This window comes from Otolemur garnettii, unplaced genomic scaffold (genome assembly GCF_000181295.1).
Source record: "Otolemur garnettii isolate 467f Iridium unplaced genomic scaffold, OtoGar3 scaffold00004, whole genome shotgun sequence".
In the NCBI taxonomy this organism is placed as follows: Eukaryota; Metazoa; Chordata; class Mammalia; order Primates; family Galagidae; genus Otolemur; species Otolemur garnettii.
The window spans coordinates 15,348,841-15,368,539 of NW_003852399.1; the positions used below are offsets into that span (position 1 = coordinate 15,348,841).

At 35.8% G+C, this 19,699-nt stretch overlaps 1 protein-coding gene across 2 annotated transcripts in view; it reads left to right on the forward strand.

Moving 5' to 3' along the window:
* The window catches only part of CSMD3 (CUB and Sushi multiple domains 3), a 1,080,374-nt gene that overhangs the window by 68,965 nt on the left and 991,710 nt on the right, over positions 1–19,699 (forward strand). The gene's annotated exons all lie outside the window — the stretch shown is intronic.

Consider the following 19,699-nt stretch of genomic DNA (forward strand, 5'->3'; position numbering starts at 1 on the left):
TTAAACAGAAAGTTATATTAACATATATAACATTGGAAGAGGGTGATCAAATTAAACAGAAAGTTATATTAACATATATAACATTGGAAGAGGGTAATCAAATTAAAAAATAACATGACCACAATCAATTTGCAGACAAATCAAAAGCCAGTAGATGGAGCTTTTCGGTTATTGTTACATAATCATTAGTTAAGGCTTCCATTTAAAATTCAATATAGGAAATTTAGGAATTCCATAATGGTCATAGTTTTCTGACCAACACTATTCAGTCATTATTTTAAAAAGTAAGCCATTTTCCATTAAACAGTATTTAAATGCCCTTATTATATCACTTGTGTTTCAGTTTCTTTGAGTCTATCAAGCATCACACTGCTGGCTAGGCAAGGAAATCTCATTAAGACTGAAACTACTTCTCAGTACTTTGATATTTAGGTAATGAACTTTTGTAAGGTATTGAGTTTTACACGTGCCCCAGTTTTTATTGATATGTCACCTCAAGCACAATATGCAGATAGTATCTGACCGTGTGGTTGTCATCAAAATATATCAGTGTATGTAAGCACTGTAAACATTTCTGATATATTCTACTTTCTATCATTAGTAAATCACTGCCTATATTATTACTATACCTCCTTTTTGATAATTTAAACAATACAGAATTCCAAAGGTTAAAGTACGAGTTCAAGATTATATAGCTGCAAGAGGGGATATAAACCCTGGTTTGTCTGAATCCACAGCTACTACTATAATTTTAGCTAATACTTGACTACCTTTATAATTTTTTAAACTATTTCTGCCCCCTTCCACCATCATCTCCACTGTTTTGGAGTCTCCAAAGTACTTCCTAAGAAGTATTATACATATTGTAAAAATGAAGCATGCAATATGCACAATAAAAATGTTAAACACAGGACCAACAGAAAATAAGGTAAATTTCAGGGAGGCCTATCAACGTGCACTCTATTCCCCCTGTGTGTAAGCCCTTGTACCTTTTGCCTAGATTTTGGAACTTCATTTCTTTGTAGTTTTTGGTATAGCTTGGCTAGCCTGCAACAGCCTATTTCATTTTAAAGCTGTCTCTGTTTGATTTCAGAATCTTAAGTCTGAAGATTCTTTATATATGAGTAGGTTTTATCCCACCTCCTTCACCTTTTTCCCAATTCAGGATGACATCTAGTAGGCTTCAGTCCCTTGTAGAATATAAAATATGGAACACAAAAGTTAATTCTTTTCAGATATATAAACTTTAAAACTTAGACGAAATTATTACTTGTAACAATCTCTATGCATTATGAGAATGGCTGTCTCAGAGACTGGGAAAGACAGACTGTTATATCTCATTTGGACTCTATCAACGGCCAGACAAATGCTGCTGTTATGTTTTCCCTACCCCCTTTCTGGGTTGCCAGTCCTCTAGGAGCAGCGGCTTCAGCTGCCTCCAACTCCAGAGGACTCGCCTGTCTCCTATACCCTGTGAACTGTGCCCACTTTCTGCCCCTATTCTGTTCCTTCATCAGAGGTCTGATAGGTTCTCAAGCACTCCAGAGAAAAATTTTACTTAATTCTTTTTTTAATAGACAATTAAACAACCTACTTATATGCCTACGATTTTGGAAATATCTCTTGAGACAGATGAAGCACTTGAAGCCACTTGGGATCTAATGAATACCTCTGAGAGCCAAGGCACAAATCCACGACAGGGTGTTTTTCCAGCTAAGAAAAGGAAATCTTACCTGTGAGGTGAAAATGAAAAAGTTCGTCTACAGAGAACTCAAATTAACCCACATGAAAAAAGCTAAGAATCTCATATATCAATGAGCAAGAGAGATGAATAGAACCTTCTGTAAGACTGATGAATGGCTAACAAACATAAGAAAAAATGCTCATCTCCCCTAATTATTAGAGAAACGTAAATCAAAACCACCCTGAATTATCATCTAACCCCAGCGAGAATGGCCCACATCACAAAATTTCAAAATTGCAGATGCCGGCGTGGATGTGGAGAGAAGGGAACACTTTTATACTGCTGGAGGGACTGCAAACTAATATGTCCTTTTGGAAAGAAGTATGGAGAATCCTCAAAGAACTCAAGATAGACCTCTCATTTGATCCTGCAATCCCATTTACTGGGCATCTACCCAGAAAAAAAACAAAAAAAACAAAAAAAAACTCTTTTACCATAAGGATGTTTGCACTAGACTGTTTATTGCAGCTCAACTTATAATTACCAAAATGTGGAAAAAGCCTAAATGCCCACCAACTCAGGAATGGATTAACAAGCTGTGTATATGTATAACTTGGAATATTATTCAGCCATTAAGAAAGATGGAGACTTTACATCCTTTGTATTAACTTGGATGGAAGTGGAACACATTCTTCTTAGTAAAGCATCATAAGAATGGAGAAGCAAGAATCCTATGTACTCAATTCTGATAAGAAGAGAATTAATGACCGAGTACACAGTGGGGGTCGGGGGAGGGAAGAGCAGAGAGAGAGGGAAGGAGGGAAGGAGGAGGGTGGAAGAAGGGCTGAAAAGAGAAAGGGTAGGAGGGAGTGGGTGAGGGAAGGGAAGACCAGAGAGAGGGAAGGAGGAAGAGGAGTGACACACCTTTTGGGAGTGGGACAAATTATAAGAGGGACTTTACCTAACAAGTGCAATCAATGTAACCTGGTTCTTTGTACCCTCAATGAATCCCCAATAATTAAAAGAAAAAATGGGGGGGTGGTGCCTGTGGCTCAAAGGAGTAAGGCACCGGTCCCATATGCCAGAGGTGGCGGGTTCAAGCCCACTCCCGGCCAAAAAAAAACTGCAAAAAAAAAAAAAAAAGAAAAGAAAAAAATAGATAACAAGTGTTGTCAAGGGTGTGGAGGGTGTGGAGAATTGTTGGTGGCAATTAAAATTGGTACAGTTATTATAGAAAACAGTATGGAGGGTCCTCAAAAATTAAAAGTAGAATATATGATTAAGCAATCTTATTTCTGAGAATACATACAAAGGAAATAAAATCCGTATCTGAAAGAGAATAATGAAAAAAAGTTAATGTAACATTTGGGTTGCTTGCCCATATCGGGTATAAGAATCATAGCTGGCCAAAGTCACAAGCTGAGAGACTGCTCAGAATTATTGAAAAAGTGGAGGGGAGGTGATGTTTAATTCTAATTTGGTGGGACTACATACATTCACAGATTCTTTTTGGACTCTTGAGAAGAAGCTGCTTATGAAATTCACAATGTACTAGATACGTGCTGAAATGTGTCTCTTATATAATCCACTTCATCTTATATTTTTAACACCAGAACTCTTTCATGTTGCTGGGTCGCTGTAAATTGCCAATACCGATCTTTTGGGAAATTAGTTACATGACTTCTAACAGTCCCTGTCTCTCTCTTTCTCAATACTCTGTTTTAAACCAATCTGTTTTCAGTGCTAGCTTTTGCATTTCCATTGGATTCATCATAGGTAGTATTTTTGGTTTTAAATGAAAAAATTTCCCCATACTCATTTTTAAACTGGAAAAGTAATTTAGGTATACTGCAATTTAATTAACAAGTATTATATTTCAACCTAATTTCCAGTTACAATTTACGTAAGTATTGTGCTATCTTCACAAAATATGTAAACTATCTATCCATTGATACTTAAGAACTTAACAGGCATAATCCAATAACACAATAGTGTAGTAAGCAATAGCGTTTCACTTAAATATGGTCCTACCAATTAAAACAAAGTTATGTTTATTGGATTAGATTATTTTACCCTTCTCTTATTTTTAAATTTAAATTTATCTAAGTTAAATAAAATGTAAAATCTAATTTTCTCTGTCATGCTAGCCACGTTTGAAGTCGTTGAAAGTGACCTGTACTTAGTGGCTACCTGAATGCTAAATAGCAACTGCTCTATGCGATCAAGGGAAAATTACTCAACTTTCTGAACTTCAAGTTCTGCATCTGGAAATATGGCTGAAAAACCACAACCAGCTCACAACATTTTTGAAAGAGCTAAGCAACCTATTTCAAAGTGGCTTTTACAGATTTTGAAACATGATTCGCGTTAGGCATTTGTAAAGAAACTCATGGTATTTAATAAATACTTATATTAAGGACATCATATTAGATGTTGTAAAATTGCTTTGGGGATTGATGTAAACACAACACAGCATTTTGGTGTTTTGTTTTCAGTACGTGTCCATTGACATAGGGACTTACATAAATCAGGATATATCTAAGTATATCTTATACACACACATATTCTCTTTAATTTTATTTTTAAAGTTTTAGTCCTGAGGAGTTTTTTGTATCTGTTTTACAGTCATAGTTACCCATATTGATTAAAAAAATGTAGGACTTTAGCAAATGTGTTGTCGAAGAATTCACGATAATATTCAGGACTTTAACAAAAATGAGCTGCAGTGCTAACATGATAAGGCTTATTTTTTTCTGAAAAAATATTAGTTTTGCATATAATTCCTATGTATCACTTCAAAGTACATATAAGTAACTTCTTCTGGTTGCATTTTTAGCATGCTCACAGAAATAATGGTATCACTTAGATAACTGCATTGTGGATGTGATTAACTTCTTTTCTGAAGATGTGTAAGCAGTACTTTGAATGACAGTATCCCTGTGGCTCTGAGCAATGTGTGTGAGAGAGTCAAACTTAGTACTCCTCCATGTAAGTTTCACATCGATTTTCATTTCCATTTTTTGGCAGTTATGTCCTTACTGAGAATTTACATATATAGTTTGTTCATTGGTTCAAGTACCAACTTATTTTATTTATTCAATAGATTTTTGTTAAATGCATACTTCCATGAACCTTGAAGGAGTGTGCAAACATGAAATGTTGTAATTTCTCTGGGCTTCCCTGTGAAGTTGAAAATATTTCTTCTGTTCTTTTTTATGTTTATTCTTCAATTATAAGCAGCATAAACAATTTCTTTTTGTACTGACTACACAGACTTGTCAGATATTGTGAACATAGTTTTCTAGTGGTCATAACACTATTAGTGCATGTGTCTGGGAAGTCTGTTTAATCTCCCTTTTGGTAATTACATACATTAACTTTACGAATTGCTAAATGTGTGTTGTATGTAAGACATTCTTCGTAGAACTGGGGATACATCAGTGAGCAGAACATACTTTGTTTCATGACACCTACATTTTGTCGGAGAAACTAGACCATAAACAAAACATTATTTTTTTTTAAATTTCATGATATTTTGTTGTAGAAACTGGATCATAGACATATATTAATGTTTTTTTAAAAAGTGATAGGTGTTGAAAACAGATTGCCAAAGGGAATAGACAGGTTGGACCATGTATGAGAGCGTGTAACCTGTGACACAAGCTGAGGACATTCTTGTTTAATGTACCGCTACCTTCCCATGACCAAACATACACCACCTGCTAACCTTCTGAGCAGTGCTGATGGTCATCTTTATTTGAGTGTGATTTTGTAGGAATCAAACATACAAAAAAAGAATCCCATGGACTGGAAACCATTGAATATCATACATCTTTCTTATATATTAAGTGTATTAGCACATATGGTATGAGGAATTCTATAATAGTAAAACCTATATAATTTTTCACATGGAATTTACGAAGCACATTTAATTGTAAATTTCCCTTCTCTCTGTAAATACCTTTAACAAGAAATACCACCACTATTGCAGAGAAATTACTTAAAAAGAAAAAATATATAAACTTTGTCAGATACTGTTATTTAAATTTTAAAGATACCGATGTATAGATTTATAATGCTATCACGATTTAAGGCTTTCCTCATATAATGCATTTTTAAGTGTAATTCTACTTCAACTCAGATTGAACTAATAGTATGGACAACAACAGCTATATATGATCAAATACAAGATAACTTTGCATCAAAGGTAAAAAACTTCTCTGAAAAGTTTTTGGTTGACACATATATGTTTACGGCTATGGGCCAAAAGTATTTGTCTCCCTAAAATTAATATATTGAAGACATATTCCCCAATGTGTTGCATGGGGAGAAAATTAGTATCAGATTCAGTCACATGGGTGAAGACCATGTGGTGAGAGGTTATTCCCTTAAAAAGTAGAAAGAGATATCTCTTTCCACAATGTAGGGATCAGCGAAAAGATGGCAATATGCAAAATAGGAAGAAGGCTCCCACTAGCCACTGAATCTGATGGATTATTGGTACCTTAACCTTGGACTTCCCGGTCTCCAGAACTGTAAGGAATAAATGTTAAACTATTATTGAACACACATTTTGTCATAGTAATTTGTTATAGCAGCTAGAACTATTAACACTATTAACCTAAGTGTACATATGTATACAAATGTACATACGTTATTAGAAATATGGATGGAATTGTCAAGTTATCAAATACAATGTTTCTTTACATTACACACATATTTAAAATTATATAATAAATAACTTGACCTATTAATTAAATTTGAGTTGTTCTCCGTTTGATTTTCTATTTCATATAATTTATAAAGCTTTGGATGTGCAACTCTAAAAACTGTAATGCCACTTATTGATATGAATGAGATTTGACAATACACTTACTGTGGATGGGGAGTGAAATAAAGATTTCAAAATTTTCCTGAATTTCATTTCACTGGGGATCCTCATATGACATTAAATTGCTTTCCCCCCTGTTCAAAATTGTGATATTTCATAAAACAACTATGTTTAACAGAATCAGCTTTTGTCACTCATTAATTTATGTAAACCCTTCATAATCTACATCCATTCTTAGTCTGTGCTTCTTTTTAGGCAAATAATATTATGATTTATCCTTTCTTTTACATGCCTTAGACATTCTATAAGGTTTGCCTAGAGTAAATATATTCTATCTGAAACTGTCTTGCCTGTAACATATTTACTTTGTATATACACATTTTTAAGAGTTCTTCATTCAGACATTCAAATTCAGGAGTACAAACTAAGTTGACCATTTTGAAAAATGTCCTGTTTTAACCATGTAATGCTCTGGGAATAAGAGTATTCCATAAAAAGCAGACATCAAGGAACTATTTTATCTCTCTTTACACAGTGAGTTCTGACTTTTCATGTCCTCTGATTCCATATTCATGCAGCGGTCTTTCATTAATTTAAACAGGGGATTCATAAGCATACAAAGAAAAACCTCTGGATATTTATAACTTTGTATATCTTTATTAAAAATAACAACAAAGTAGGATTTTGCTAAAAAGGAAAACAGGTAATATGAAAAAGCTTGGAGATGAAAAGAATGCTAGAAAGGGCTTTAAAAAGTAAAGTAGGTCACTGAGACAAGCAGAAAATATGCAATATCTTTTTAAAAAATGAAGTAATTCTTAAAAGATATACTTTAGCTGGTGATTTTTTTAAATAGAATAGCATAAGGCTCAAAATCACAGAATGCTATTTATAGAGTGAACCATTACATGATTTGAAGAAAAAAAAAAAGTCCTCTCTAGTAAGTGTGAAAAACTGATAAGAAACCTTGTCTAAAGAGTGAATCCACTTTAACAGGACCCAGACAAGGTCACCGTACAGAAGTGGTGGGAAAGGCAAAAATATTTCCCAGATTCAAGTAGAAGTAACTTTGAATAAACTCACTTTGAATAAATAATGTCAGATTTAAAACAATTCTAAAAATGTTTTAATGCAGAAGATGGACCTAAAACAAGCGCATAGTAAAAAAAAAAAAAATGTGAAGTTAACAAATTTGAGGCGATTGAATAATTTCGTGTTTCAGTGTTGTGTATAATTACTGCTCTTTACAGTCAAAGGGACATAAACAGCTCGCTGCAAATTGGTCTGGTTAGAAGAATATTTAGTACAAAAATCCTTTCTCTATCATTCTCCCTATGGTCTCTTGTTCCCAACATTCTCATGCAAATTAAAAAAATATGAGTAGGTCACTCTTTACTCCACCATGCAAAATCTCTTCCTCTGAGGAACATTTACCAATTCTCCCTCCCGAAGTTACTCCTTTTTCTACTCGCTTCTGTGCCTCTTTAGTATCTTACTTTAGATATTTGGTGTTGCATTTTCCCGTCCTCTTCATATCTAGTTCATCAGTAAGTCAATTAAGTACCTCTGGAACATGTCTCCTAAGAAGGCATTTCTGCATCTTACCGGTACTCCTGGAAAACCCAGCGTCCACCTACCTCTCCTCAACAATCGCAAAGGCCTATTTTCTAGTTTCCTTCCTTCTCTACAGGGCAGTAATTATATCACCTCCTCAAAACACAAATTGAGATCACGTGTTCCGCTGGCTTTATCTCCCATCCCCCTCGACCCCCAAATATTTAACCATGTAATGGCTTTCTGTTAAACTGAAAGTTCCATCCAAACACCTTGATAAGCTGTAAAGACCTTTATGATGTGGCTGTTCTTAACTTACCCATGAACCCCCTGATTCCTGTGAGGCACCACCTGCCACACATTAGCCATACTTTTATTTTTTCCTGTCCTACAAATGCTCCAAACTCTTTCTAGTCTTTATATTGTTTAATCCTCCTGGACTTTTTCCTGTCTGTTCCGTTCTGCTTACCACACTCCGGACATAACCTTAAATGTCACCTCCTCAGTGCCTTTCCTAACTACTTTCAACAGCTAAGGAAATCACCTGCTTCTTTGCCCCAAGCATAGCACCTTTCTTGGCAGGTGTGCAGAAATGGGAAGTAGGTTATTTCCTAGGGTAACAAATTAGCAAGGAGTCGGTGATTTAAAGCTAGAGAAATTAATTTTCTCACCATTCTGGAACCCAAAGTCCAAAATGAAGCCGCTGGCGAGGCAGTGCTCCCTCTGCAGGCTCCGGAGGGTACTGTCTGGTCTCTTCCCAGCGCCTGGTGGTGCCACGTGTTGCTTGATTTGTGAAATATTATTTTTCCATTCTCTGCCTCCAACTTCACAGGGCCTTCTCCCCGAGGTCTCTGTGTGTCTCCTCCTTTTCTGTGTCTTAAACGATAACCTTCATTGGATTTGGGGATCACCCTGATGCAGGATGATCCACTCTCAAGATTCTTACTTTACTTATATTGCAAATAAAAGAATTCCAAATACATTTGCAAGTAGCTCTCAGAAGGGCCACTGCAGGTGATATTGTGGGCAAGTAAATGGCAAGCAATTACCTGAAATATGTTAGAAACATCTGCTGTTTTCAAAAAATGAGCCTGTAAATGAGACAGAAATTCATGGAAGCTAGAGCTAAGGGTATGCCATGGTACTGAGAGGCCTGATGTTGCTTTAATAATAAAAATAATAAAGCAATTGTAGGGAAATGACAACTGCTGCTTGTAAAATATTCTTATGTGCAAAATTCCATAGTTTCATTCTGTCTTCCATTCTCGGTGATGACAAGGAAGCGGGGTTTTAACTAGAAATCTGGCAATGCCTCTGCCAGTTATTAACTGTGCTGAGATGGAAAAAATTTAATTTCCCCATTTTAAAAATGTGCTGATCCTTATCTCACAGGTTTTTCTAAGCATTAAACTCAATAATGTCTGCAAAGCCCTTGGTACAATGCCTGGTGTTTAAGAAACTTACTCAACAGCTCCATCTCAGTATTTTCTTATTTTGCCAGTGAATAAATTTAATTCCAGGACTAAAGGCAGTATCACTTTATACAAATGTAGTTTAAATACATGTGTGTCATTTTATTCAATATATTTAATTTATTTTCACTCTATCTCCATTTTCCCTAAATCATGCTAAAATGATCATGATCAAGTTGGAAATAATCTAATTCTTTTTGTTATTTTTCAGTGTCTTTAAATGAAAGTGTAAAATTATTTTGTGTCTATTTTATAGGCAAGGAAAACCCTTAGTCCTACTTCAATTGTACATATTTGTAATCACTTCTCATTTTCCCCAAGTTATATTCATTTAACTGTTTCTGGCTTCAGTCTGTTTTAATAGGAACTATTTTTGCAACTTTTTATAAAGAAATCAGCAAAATAATATTTGCAAAGCACTTCTACCATATTGACCCACTTGTCCAGCAAGCACTCCACTTGCGGGTGTTCCTAACACTGAGCTAGATGCTGGGGTAAAAAACTGAATGCTGTCTCCCAGAACTCAGGAAGCACACTAATGGAGTGTGCCAAGTGCTGCTGTGGGTGTACATGCCCAGTGCTATGGTAACTAAAAACATAGGGTGAATGGTTCAGACTTGAGTACAGGACATCGTGAGCTAAAAGGACATTGGGATTACTTCGTGTTATTTATTTTGTTTTTTAAAGACAAGGATTTTATTTGTCACCAAAGCTGGAGTGTAGTTGTACAATCATAATTCACTGTAACTTCAAACTCCTTGGGTCAACAATCCTGCCTCCTGAGTAGCTGGGACTACAGGTGCATGCAACTATGCTCACCCAATTTTTCTTTTTTTAAAAATTTTTGTGTAGAGATAGGGTCTTGCAGTGAGCCCAGCTGATCACAAATTACTGGTCTCAAGGGAGCTTCCTGCCTCAGCCTCATGATGTGCTGGGATTATGAGCAAGATCTACTACACTGGCCTTTTTTTGTTTTTAAGGACATAGAAATTAGATCTAAAGAAGTGACAGGAAATCTAGGGAGATCTCCCAGTAGATGTATAAGCAGGGAATAACTGGAATCTGGGTTTGAGGGAGAGAGTTGGCATGAGTTGAGGGGAGGGGTAAATCAAGAGTCAGACCCTCCAGTCCCAGAATGACATGCTGTGTGGTACATGATTTAGTTCGTGAGCTTATAAAATGTCCATGAAGAATATTAGATGGGCTATGAAGTGATTCCATCTACATTGTAGAAAGCAGCAAATTAAAAATCAGAACTAGACTGGGGTACGGTTACCTAGAGAGCAGGCAGAGCAGGAGGTCTTCTGTAATCACCGACAGAATTTGGAAGGGCTTGATCTTCATCTTGTTAATAAGGTTGAAAAGAAGGAACTTGCTTATGTGACATTAAGAAAGACACTGATTCATATTGGGCGTCCAATTAGATTTTACCTCACAATGAATTTAAGAAGTCGGTTAAGTCCATTTGGACATTACATGTTTGCTCTCTCATTAGAATTGATTACTGATTACCCTTTATAGTAAGAGTTCTTACTATGTAGTCTTTGGAGAAATATCTTATTCTAAGACCTGGAATCCCAGAAGAGAATTTGACTTTAACTTAATTATTTCCCCATTGTTCCCTAGATAGTTAGTTCTCAATGCCAGGTAAGACATTATTTTCAGAACTTAGTGGTGTGAGACAATTGTGCATTCTCTTTCACCATTCTCTGGACTGTCTGGGTTCAGCTGAATGGATCTTCTCCTCCATGCATAAGGCTGGCTTTTCCTAGAAACTTGGCCATAACTGCACCATCCAAGGTGGCTTTACTCAAATATCTTGTTCCTCTTCTAGGGTAGCTGGCAGGTTGTGTTTGGCTGTACCTTTCTCCAGCAAGTAGTTAGGCTGCTGACATAGTGGCCCTGTCTCCCCAACACTGAAATTGGATACTGTGGGTTTCTCCAGGGCTAGATCCAGAACTGACACATACTTGCTTCTGATGTATTCTATTGGAAAAGGTAAGTCATGCAGACTAGCTGGATATGAAGAAGAGAGACCTGTCAGAGCCACTCAAAGAAGCAGACAGGATGCATATTGAAAGCACAAGCCTGCAAGAGGTGAGGCTCTCCAGAGGTGCAGGAGAGTCTTGATCAACCTCACAATGGCTAGTTACTGAGAAGATAACAGGTGCAGGTGCGGGGAGTGCCCAGTAATGACATACAAGGGCTATGTGATAAGGATAGCCAATGCTCTTTTCTCACGTGCTCTTTCCCCACAACCCCCACAATGAAGCACAGTAAAATGTTTAAGGTTTAACACCTGCTTACTAACGAGTGACCAATCTTATCTCATTCTGAAACACTGAGGCCCTTGGGGGGCTTGCTCTCAAGCTACAAGACTTCTCTAGGCTTGCCAGGAAACTGTCCTGCTCTCAGCGTTTCCTTGGATATGTTAAGAACCAGGGACTGTCCTTGCAAGCTTGACATCGTTCCCCTACAGAGACCCACTTCAGCTCCTGAGAGACGGAGTGTGATCAGTATTCAGCAATGAGAGAAGTTATTAAGAGACAATCATCGGAGATGACCTGTTTTACAGATTATCCCTGAAAGTAAATATTCTCTTTTTTCTAACGATTTTCTTTGTTGAAGTAGATGATACTAATATGATAACATGCAGATGTTGATAAAACAGGTTATTCCTCAAAATGACAATTTGATATAGGTATGGTGGGGTTATTTTTATTTTTATTTGTATATTCTTATAAGATATTCTAGAGACATATGGTTTAGATAACTCTACAGATGCATTAGCATCTATATCATTTGGTGTTTTTTCTCCACTTTCAGAAGTGATGATAAAATTTTATGAGCTAGCAATTCTTTTGCTATAAAGACATAAATTTGATAACCATTTCACACAGGGAGAAAAATCTCCTTATAGTTTAGTATTTTACAGTTACAAAAATTAAAGGGATAGATTATATGTCCCATTGGCACAGTGTTTGTCATTGTTAGAAACTGGTAGATGGAGTAGATCAAACAAATAATGGAAGCTGAAGAGTCATTAATTTTGTAAGGACCATAAGGGATCCTCCCACCACAGACAACAATGTTCAGCTGTGTGGCTCAGAGGTTAGGAAACGAGATACACTAATCAGGACCTAAAATGAATAAATAGATTTGACAATTAAGCAAAAAAAGAAACTATTTAAGGGGGCAGTGCCTGTGGTTCAGTGGAGTAGGGTGCCGGCCCCATATACCAGAAATGGTGGCTCCAAACCTGGCTCTGGCCAAAAAAAAAAAAAAAAAAAGAAATGTTTTGGGGTTTTTTGTATATGCTATAAAAGACCTAAAATGAATGAATTTTAATTTATAAACACACTGAAAATTCTGTATAAAATATGTAATGCTGCAATTTAAAAGGATAGATTTTAGGACATCTAAGCCCTGTTTAAAAACATGAAATAAAAGCAAAGCAACACACATGTGCAAAGGGGATAAGGGAGGGGGTTGGGAAGTTCTCACCTGTGCACAGAGGAAGGCTCTACAGCACCCCCCCTGGATGAAGGGCTCAACTACAACTTGAACTTTAGAAACCAATGTAACTTGAACATTTATACCTTCCTCTCAATCTGAAATTTTTCAAAAAGCCAAAACAAACAAACACGATATCACTGAGGATTCTATGTCTGATTCTTTTCACTTATTTTCTGTATTCAGACATCTAAAACCCTTTGAACTGAACACAGAGACGCTCTGATGTGCTCCCGACGCTCTCCTCCCACACTCGTATCTGCCTCTTCCACCTTCAGGGATGATGTTGTTTTTCCTGATAATCAATATATCTCTTTTCAACTTCCCCCTCTTTCCCAAAGCTGTGTGCCCTGATAAAGGAGAGGTGTCTTGGCATTTAGAATGATTTCACATCTTATACCAGAAACTGCACTGAATGTTGAAGACCAAGAGCTGAGTGTTTAGGTGACCTCTGTTTGACCTATGTTTGTACTATGAGGTGTAAAGCCCTGTGATCTTGAAAAATTATGTAAACTGTCTGGGCTCTTATTTCCTTTGCTGTAAAATGAGATTAAGGCTATCAGGTGCCTCAAAGTGTTGTGATAAAACTACAGGTGAAGACAACGCATGTCAAACACTTTCGCGCAGCAGCCGTCAGGCACATCAATTACCAGTGGTCTTTAATCTCATTGGTGATAATTAAAGATTCCGGTAGAGAGATCAATCGTATGCTAAATGCATGTTATGGTCGTGATGTACTAACATGCCCCTCACTCTCCTCCCTTTCCAATTTTCTGTCAGGAAAGTCAGCAGTATCTGGTTCCTTTGTAGTTATTTGGTAACCTTCGCCAGTTTCACTGAGGACTCTTATCCATATAATACCCACACCCAACACTGATGCTACTTCCTAAAGATTTATTTTTTTCCTCAAGGTGCTCACCCCTGGAATTATAGTTATAGCCCTTTTGCCAACCTAAGCCCTGCTATGGACTCTCAGAAACTCTCTTTAATATGTCCATGTTAAATATCACTTATATTATTTTCATCATCCTTTGAAATACTCTTTTAAAAACATTCTTCTGTTAACATGAAAGCTTGTATCTTGACAGTAAGTCTCAAATATATCTTCCTGCCAGCAGCTGTCTGTCAGCAGGCCAGAGCTGGACTGTCACTCCTGTTAAACTAAAATACACCTTCAGTGATGTGAAAACCAATTCTAAGACACTTTCTCTTTCACTTGCTTTATTCCCCTTGCACCAGGCATTCCGCAGAATTGTAGCCCCCAAATGGCAATGTCATTTTAGCTGTCACTCACACCCTTGCTTTCCAAATCATGTAAGAAAGAAAGCCTGTGAGGGAATTCAGGTTTTTTGTGATTTGTTTGCTGATGTGCCAAGGGCTCTAACCTCCACGCTTTGGAATCGCAAAATACCTGCTCTTCACCTTTATATGCCTTTCACTGTAATACTCCTTCTAAAGTAAACAGTGACTCCAGGCCTGAAGGAAAGGCCAGGGAGGCGTGGAGGTAAATAAGGAGCCAGAGCAGTTGTTATTAGCAGTGGGTTAAGATGTGTAGGGTGACAATTAAAAGAGGGGAAAAGGGAAATTATATTATTGCTGCTACAATGAAGAAGAATAAATGTCAGAGGACAATAAGTTGGAAAATACAACCATGAAAGCTATTCAGTTACTTTACTGATATAAACATATTTTTTCCTGCTCTTTCAATCTCAGTACTTTCTTGCAAAGATTTATTTATTTAATAGAGGTGCTCAGGCAATAAAATATGACAGGCAGTTCATGTCTGGAGGACGGTTATACACCTCTGGACTTTGTTAAGTATAAGAAGAAAGTGTCATTAAATTCAGAGTGCCCCCAAATAAAGTAATCTGGGGGAATTTCATTGCCTGGGGCATTTTTATTTTGTCATAAGGAAGAATTAATGGAAAAATAACTTAAATGCTAAATTACACAAATTTTTAATATTTTAGTACCCAAAGTTGTGAATTCTTCATAAAGAATAGAGAAGAGAATAACTGTGTTCTTTAATCACGACAAAGCATACGATCATTACAGCATTATCTATGGTCATATAATTACAAATAATTTTATAATTCTTATGCTTTGAAATGATTTTCTTATGTAAGCCTCCCAAATCTGTTTTTTATTTATGTATTTATTTTATTTTTTTTTATGAAATCATAGCTGTGTACATGAATGCAAACATGGGTATTGGTTTTTTATTTTAATACTGATTGAATCTAGGAAAGGAAGTAATATCTGAATGGTGTTAAGTTCATCCTAACAAGACCTGGTAAAAATCAGATCAGAAGCTGCATAAAAGATATATCTACATTCAGAAAATGCTGCCACGTTCACGCTAACATGGTTTACACATACAGAGCTTGTGTTTTTAAGAAAAATCTCTAGGTTTTTTTAGCACTTGTTAGTGAGTTTTACCACAATCAGAAAAACACCCCTTAACTTGATTTGTGATATAAGCATCAAAAGAGCTTTTTGATTCCTGAATTTCTAATGGCCTTTGAACTGCCATTCCAGAATTATTATTTATTTATTTATTTATTTATTTTTTGAGACAGAGTCTCAACCTGTTGGCCTGGGTGGAGTGGTGTAGCGTCATGTCACAGGTCACAGCAACCTCAAACTCCTGGCTTAAGAGATTCTCTTGCCTCAGCATTCCAAGTAGCTCTGACTATAGGCACCCACTACAACACCTGGCTATTTTTCTGTTGCAGTTGTCATTGTTGCTTTAGCTAGCCTGGGCTGCATTCAAATGCATCAGCCTTGGTGTATGTGGCTGGCGTCCTACCCACTGAGCTATGGGCACTGCCCAGAAATTTTTTTTTTTAAAGTTCCTTCATATTACATGTATGGCTTTAAAGATCATGTTTATATTTTTTTTTTGTCAGAGAAGAAATTAAATGAAGAAGGGCATTGGAATCTTTAAAAGTTAATCTACCAAGAAAGTAAATAACTATTTAAATTGTAGAAAATTTAAAAGAAAAAAATGATGGAAAATATTTAAAAAATTCCAGAATTTGAATTGACTAGGTTAGAAGTGGTAAGATGATGGAACAAAATTAGAACAAAACTGGAAGATAAATAGAGATAGAAAATAGTGGAGAAGGACTTACTCCAAAAAAAAAAAAAAAAAAAGTTAACAAAGTAGAATACTCAGTTTCTGGAGCCAGTGTGAGTGTGTGAATTGTGAGTTCGAATCCCAGCTCTGCCACTAAAGATAGTATGATTTTGGCAATTATTCTTAAGTAGTCTTTATATGCCTATTTCCTCAACTGAAAATTGAGATAAGTTTAGGACTATATCATGGTACTGTTGAGATGATTAAATGAGTTATTTTGTTAAAGTGCTCAAAAGAGAAGTAAATCTCGAAGGCTAGGTTTTGTCTTTGTCTTTTTTTTTTTTTTTTTTTGTAAAAGGACAAATAAATTAAACAGTACATGACAAATTTACCTTGAATAATCCAAATGTGCTGAAGCATGAGTTGGTCCAAATTCTGAGACCTATAACATGAACATTTTTCCATCTTTTTAAATATCTGAAGAGTATTCTTCCTTGGTATACATGTGCCACAGCTTATTAATCCATCCCTGGGTTGGTAGACATTAAGGCTGTTTCCACATTTTGGCAATTGTAGGTTGAGCTGCAATAAACAGTCTAGTACAAGTGTCCTTATGGTAAAATGATTTCTTTTTCTTATAGGTAAATGCCTAGTAATGGGAACAAATGGGAGGTCTAGTTTGAGTTCTTTGAAAGTTCCGCATACTTCCTTCCAAAAGGTTGTATTAGTTCACAGTCCCACCTGCAGTATAAAAGTGTTCCTTTCTTTCCACATCTATGCCAGCATCTGCAATTTTGAAGTTTTTTGACCTGGATGGAAGTGGAACACATTATTCTTCGTAAAGCATCGCAAGAATGGAGAAGCAAGAATCCCATCCACTCAATTAGAGAGTTTAGAAAATATCTCTTAGACAATACTCTACCTCAATCTTAAAATATGTGTTTATCTTATAATATCAAGAGTAGATTAAAAATTAAATATCAATGGGGTGGTGCCTGTGGCTCAAAGGAGTAGGGTGCTGGCCCCATGTGCTAGAGGTGGCGGGTTCAAACCCAGCCCTGGCCAAAAACGGAAAAAAAAAAAAAAATTAAATGTCAAATACCAAATATAACTCTTTGAGTAATTAACTCAAATTTGAACATTTATTTCCCTCAGTCCCAATATATTAAATAGCATAGACTCCTATTATATAGGATTATCACTGTGTTTATGAACTATAGCAGAAACTCAATAGCTGACCACCTCCCTGCTTGACCACCTCGTTAAGTTGACCTAATTTTCACAGACTAGACACGCATCCCATGTACTCAGTGTACACAAGGTCTAGTTCCTTATGTTGACCACCAACACATGCTGAGCAGTTTGTTACAGTCCCTTCTGTGGTCAACTAACAAAGGTTCAACTGTATTTGTTTACATGTGTTTCTCATTAAAGATTTTTAAAGCTAAAGGACTCAAGTGTTTTTACAGAACTTTTGTAAACCTCATGCCTACAATAGTGCTTGGCATATAACCCATGCACAGAGAAGGATGTTTCCCTAAACTGTTGAAACGTCTATGAATTATTTTTGCCTCAATGATTATTTTGACTGATTATTGTAATATAGTTTAGATATAAGTTTTTAGAATTTCAATTAAATATAATCATACCTCATATAACCCTCATTGGTTATGATACTGCTGCTATACAAATCTATGTGTTTCTAGATTAAAAATTACCTTGTTGGCCAACAGGTACAAAGTTCTGCAATTAAAGTCTCATTCTTTTGTTTTTTTTTTTTTTTTTTTTTTTGTAGTTTTTTCTTGGCCAGGGTCGGGTTTGAACCTGCCAGCTCCAGTATATGGGACTGGCACCTTGCTCCTCTGAGCCACAGGCACAGCCCAAACTTTTGCAATTGAGAAGAAGGAATAAGTTCTTCTAAAGTTCTACTGCATAGTACGGTGACTACAGATAATGACAAGATATTGGACGTTACAAAATGGCTAGAAGGCTTTTGGATGTCCTCTCTCCCACACAAAAAGATCAATTTATAAATTGGTAGATACACAAAATACTCTGGTTTGATCACTGTACAACATATATGTGTTTCAAAATGTCAAATTATGCCCCATAAATGTGCACAATTTCAACATGTCAATTAGGAAAATGAAGTGAAAAAAATTTCAAAAATTGTATTGGTTGAAGAAGATTCTGATGCCTAGAACGTAGCAATGTGACGAGGAAGAAAAAAGACAAAGTGATAAAAATTAAAGACAAAACCACATAGGACAACTTCTGTGGCTGGCCCTGGTAGAGTAGCTTGTATTGGACAAACCCTTGCATTGAAAGCAATAGATAGCATGTTTTAATAAAACTAAATAAACGAAAGTATTTTTTTTTTATTTTTTTGCAGTTTTTGGCCGGGGCTGGGTTTGAATCCACCACCTCTGGCATATGGGGCCAGCGCCCTACTCCTTTGAGCCACAGGTACCACCCAAACCAAAGTATTTCTTATTAGAACTAGATTAAAATAACTGCTAGAAGGAATTTTGGGGGCAGAAAAAAAATAAACCTATTTGGAAGGACTACAGGGATGAATAAAATATGTAAGTAAATCTAAATTAATGTTGAGTAATTAAAATAATAGCATCTTTTGGGTGTTTATAATATATGTATAATTATTAAATATAATGGGACAAAATGTGAATAAAAATAATGGTACAAACATCAGGGGATAAGGTGACGTTTAAGTGATCTTATGTCCTTGCTTTGTTCACAAAGTGGTACGAGTATTAGTTTGTAATTGAGTCCAATAATCAAGGATGTTAATTTTACTCACTAGAGTTACCACTAACAGAATACAACATAAATAAACTAATAGAAAGAAACATTCATAAGAATGCCTAGTTTGTTAATACCAAAGAAGACAAAAAAGAAGTAAAAAGAAAAAAGAAAAAAGACTAGAACAATGAACAGAAAACAAATATAAAAATAGTTATAGTAAGTTTAAATAGACTAAAAACCTTGATTTAAAAGTAAAAATTATGACATGAGGGAAAAAACTAGATGCAGCTTAGAAGAAATCCATCTTAACTGTGATATTTGTAAGTACACATGCTAATTTAAAAACAGTTGAATGTATCTAAAGTTAGATGAGATACACTTTATGGTATGATCACTCATTGATTGACAAAAGGAAATTTCATAATAGTAATTGAGTAAATGCATAAGAACCATGTTATAGTTTTAATTGTATTCACTTAATAACTTGCTATCCAAATATAGTGAGTACAAATTGAAATAAAAAAGAACGGGCTTTTTAGCTCGATCAGGTCCCAGTAGTGTATTTTTGGTGTTGCTTCAATTGCCCGGGGGTCCTTCTCATAAAATATTCTCCCAAGCTGATTTCTTCAAGTGTTTTCCCTGTACTTTCTTCTAGTATTTTTATAGTTTCATGTCTTAAGTTTAACTCTTTAATCCAGGGAATCTATCTTAGTTAATGGTGAAAGGTGTGGGTCCAGTTTCAGTCTTCTACAGGTTGCCAGCCAATTCACCCAGCACCATTTGTTAAATAGGGAATCTTTTTC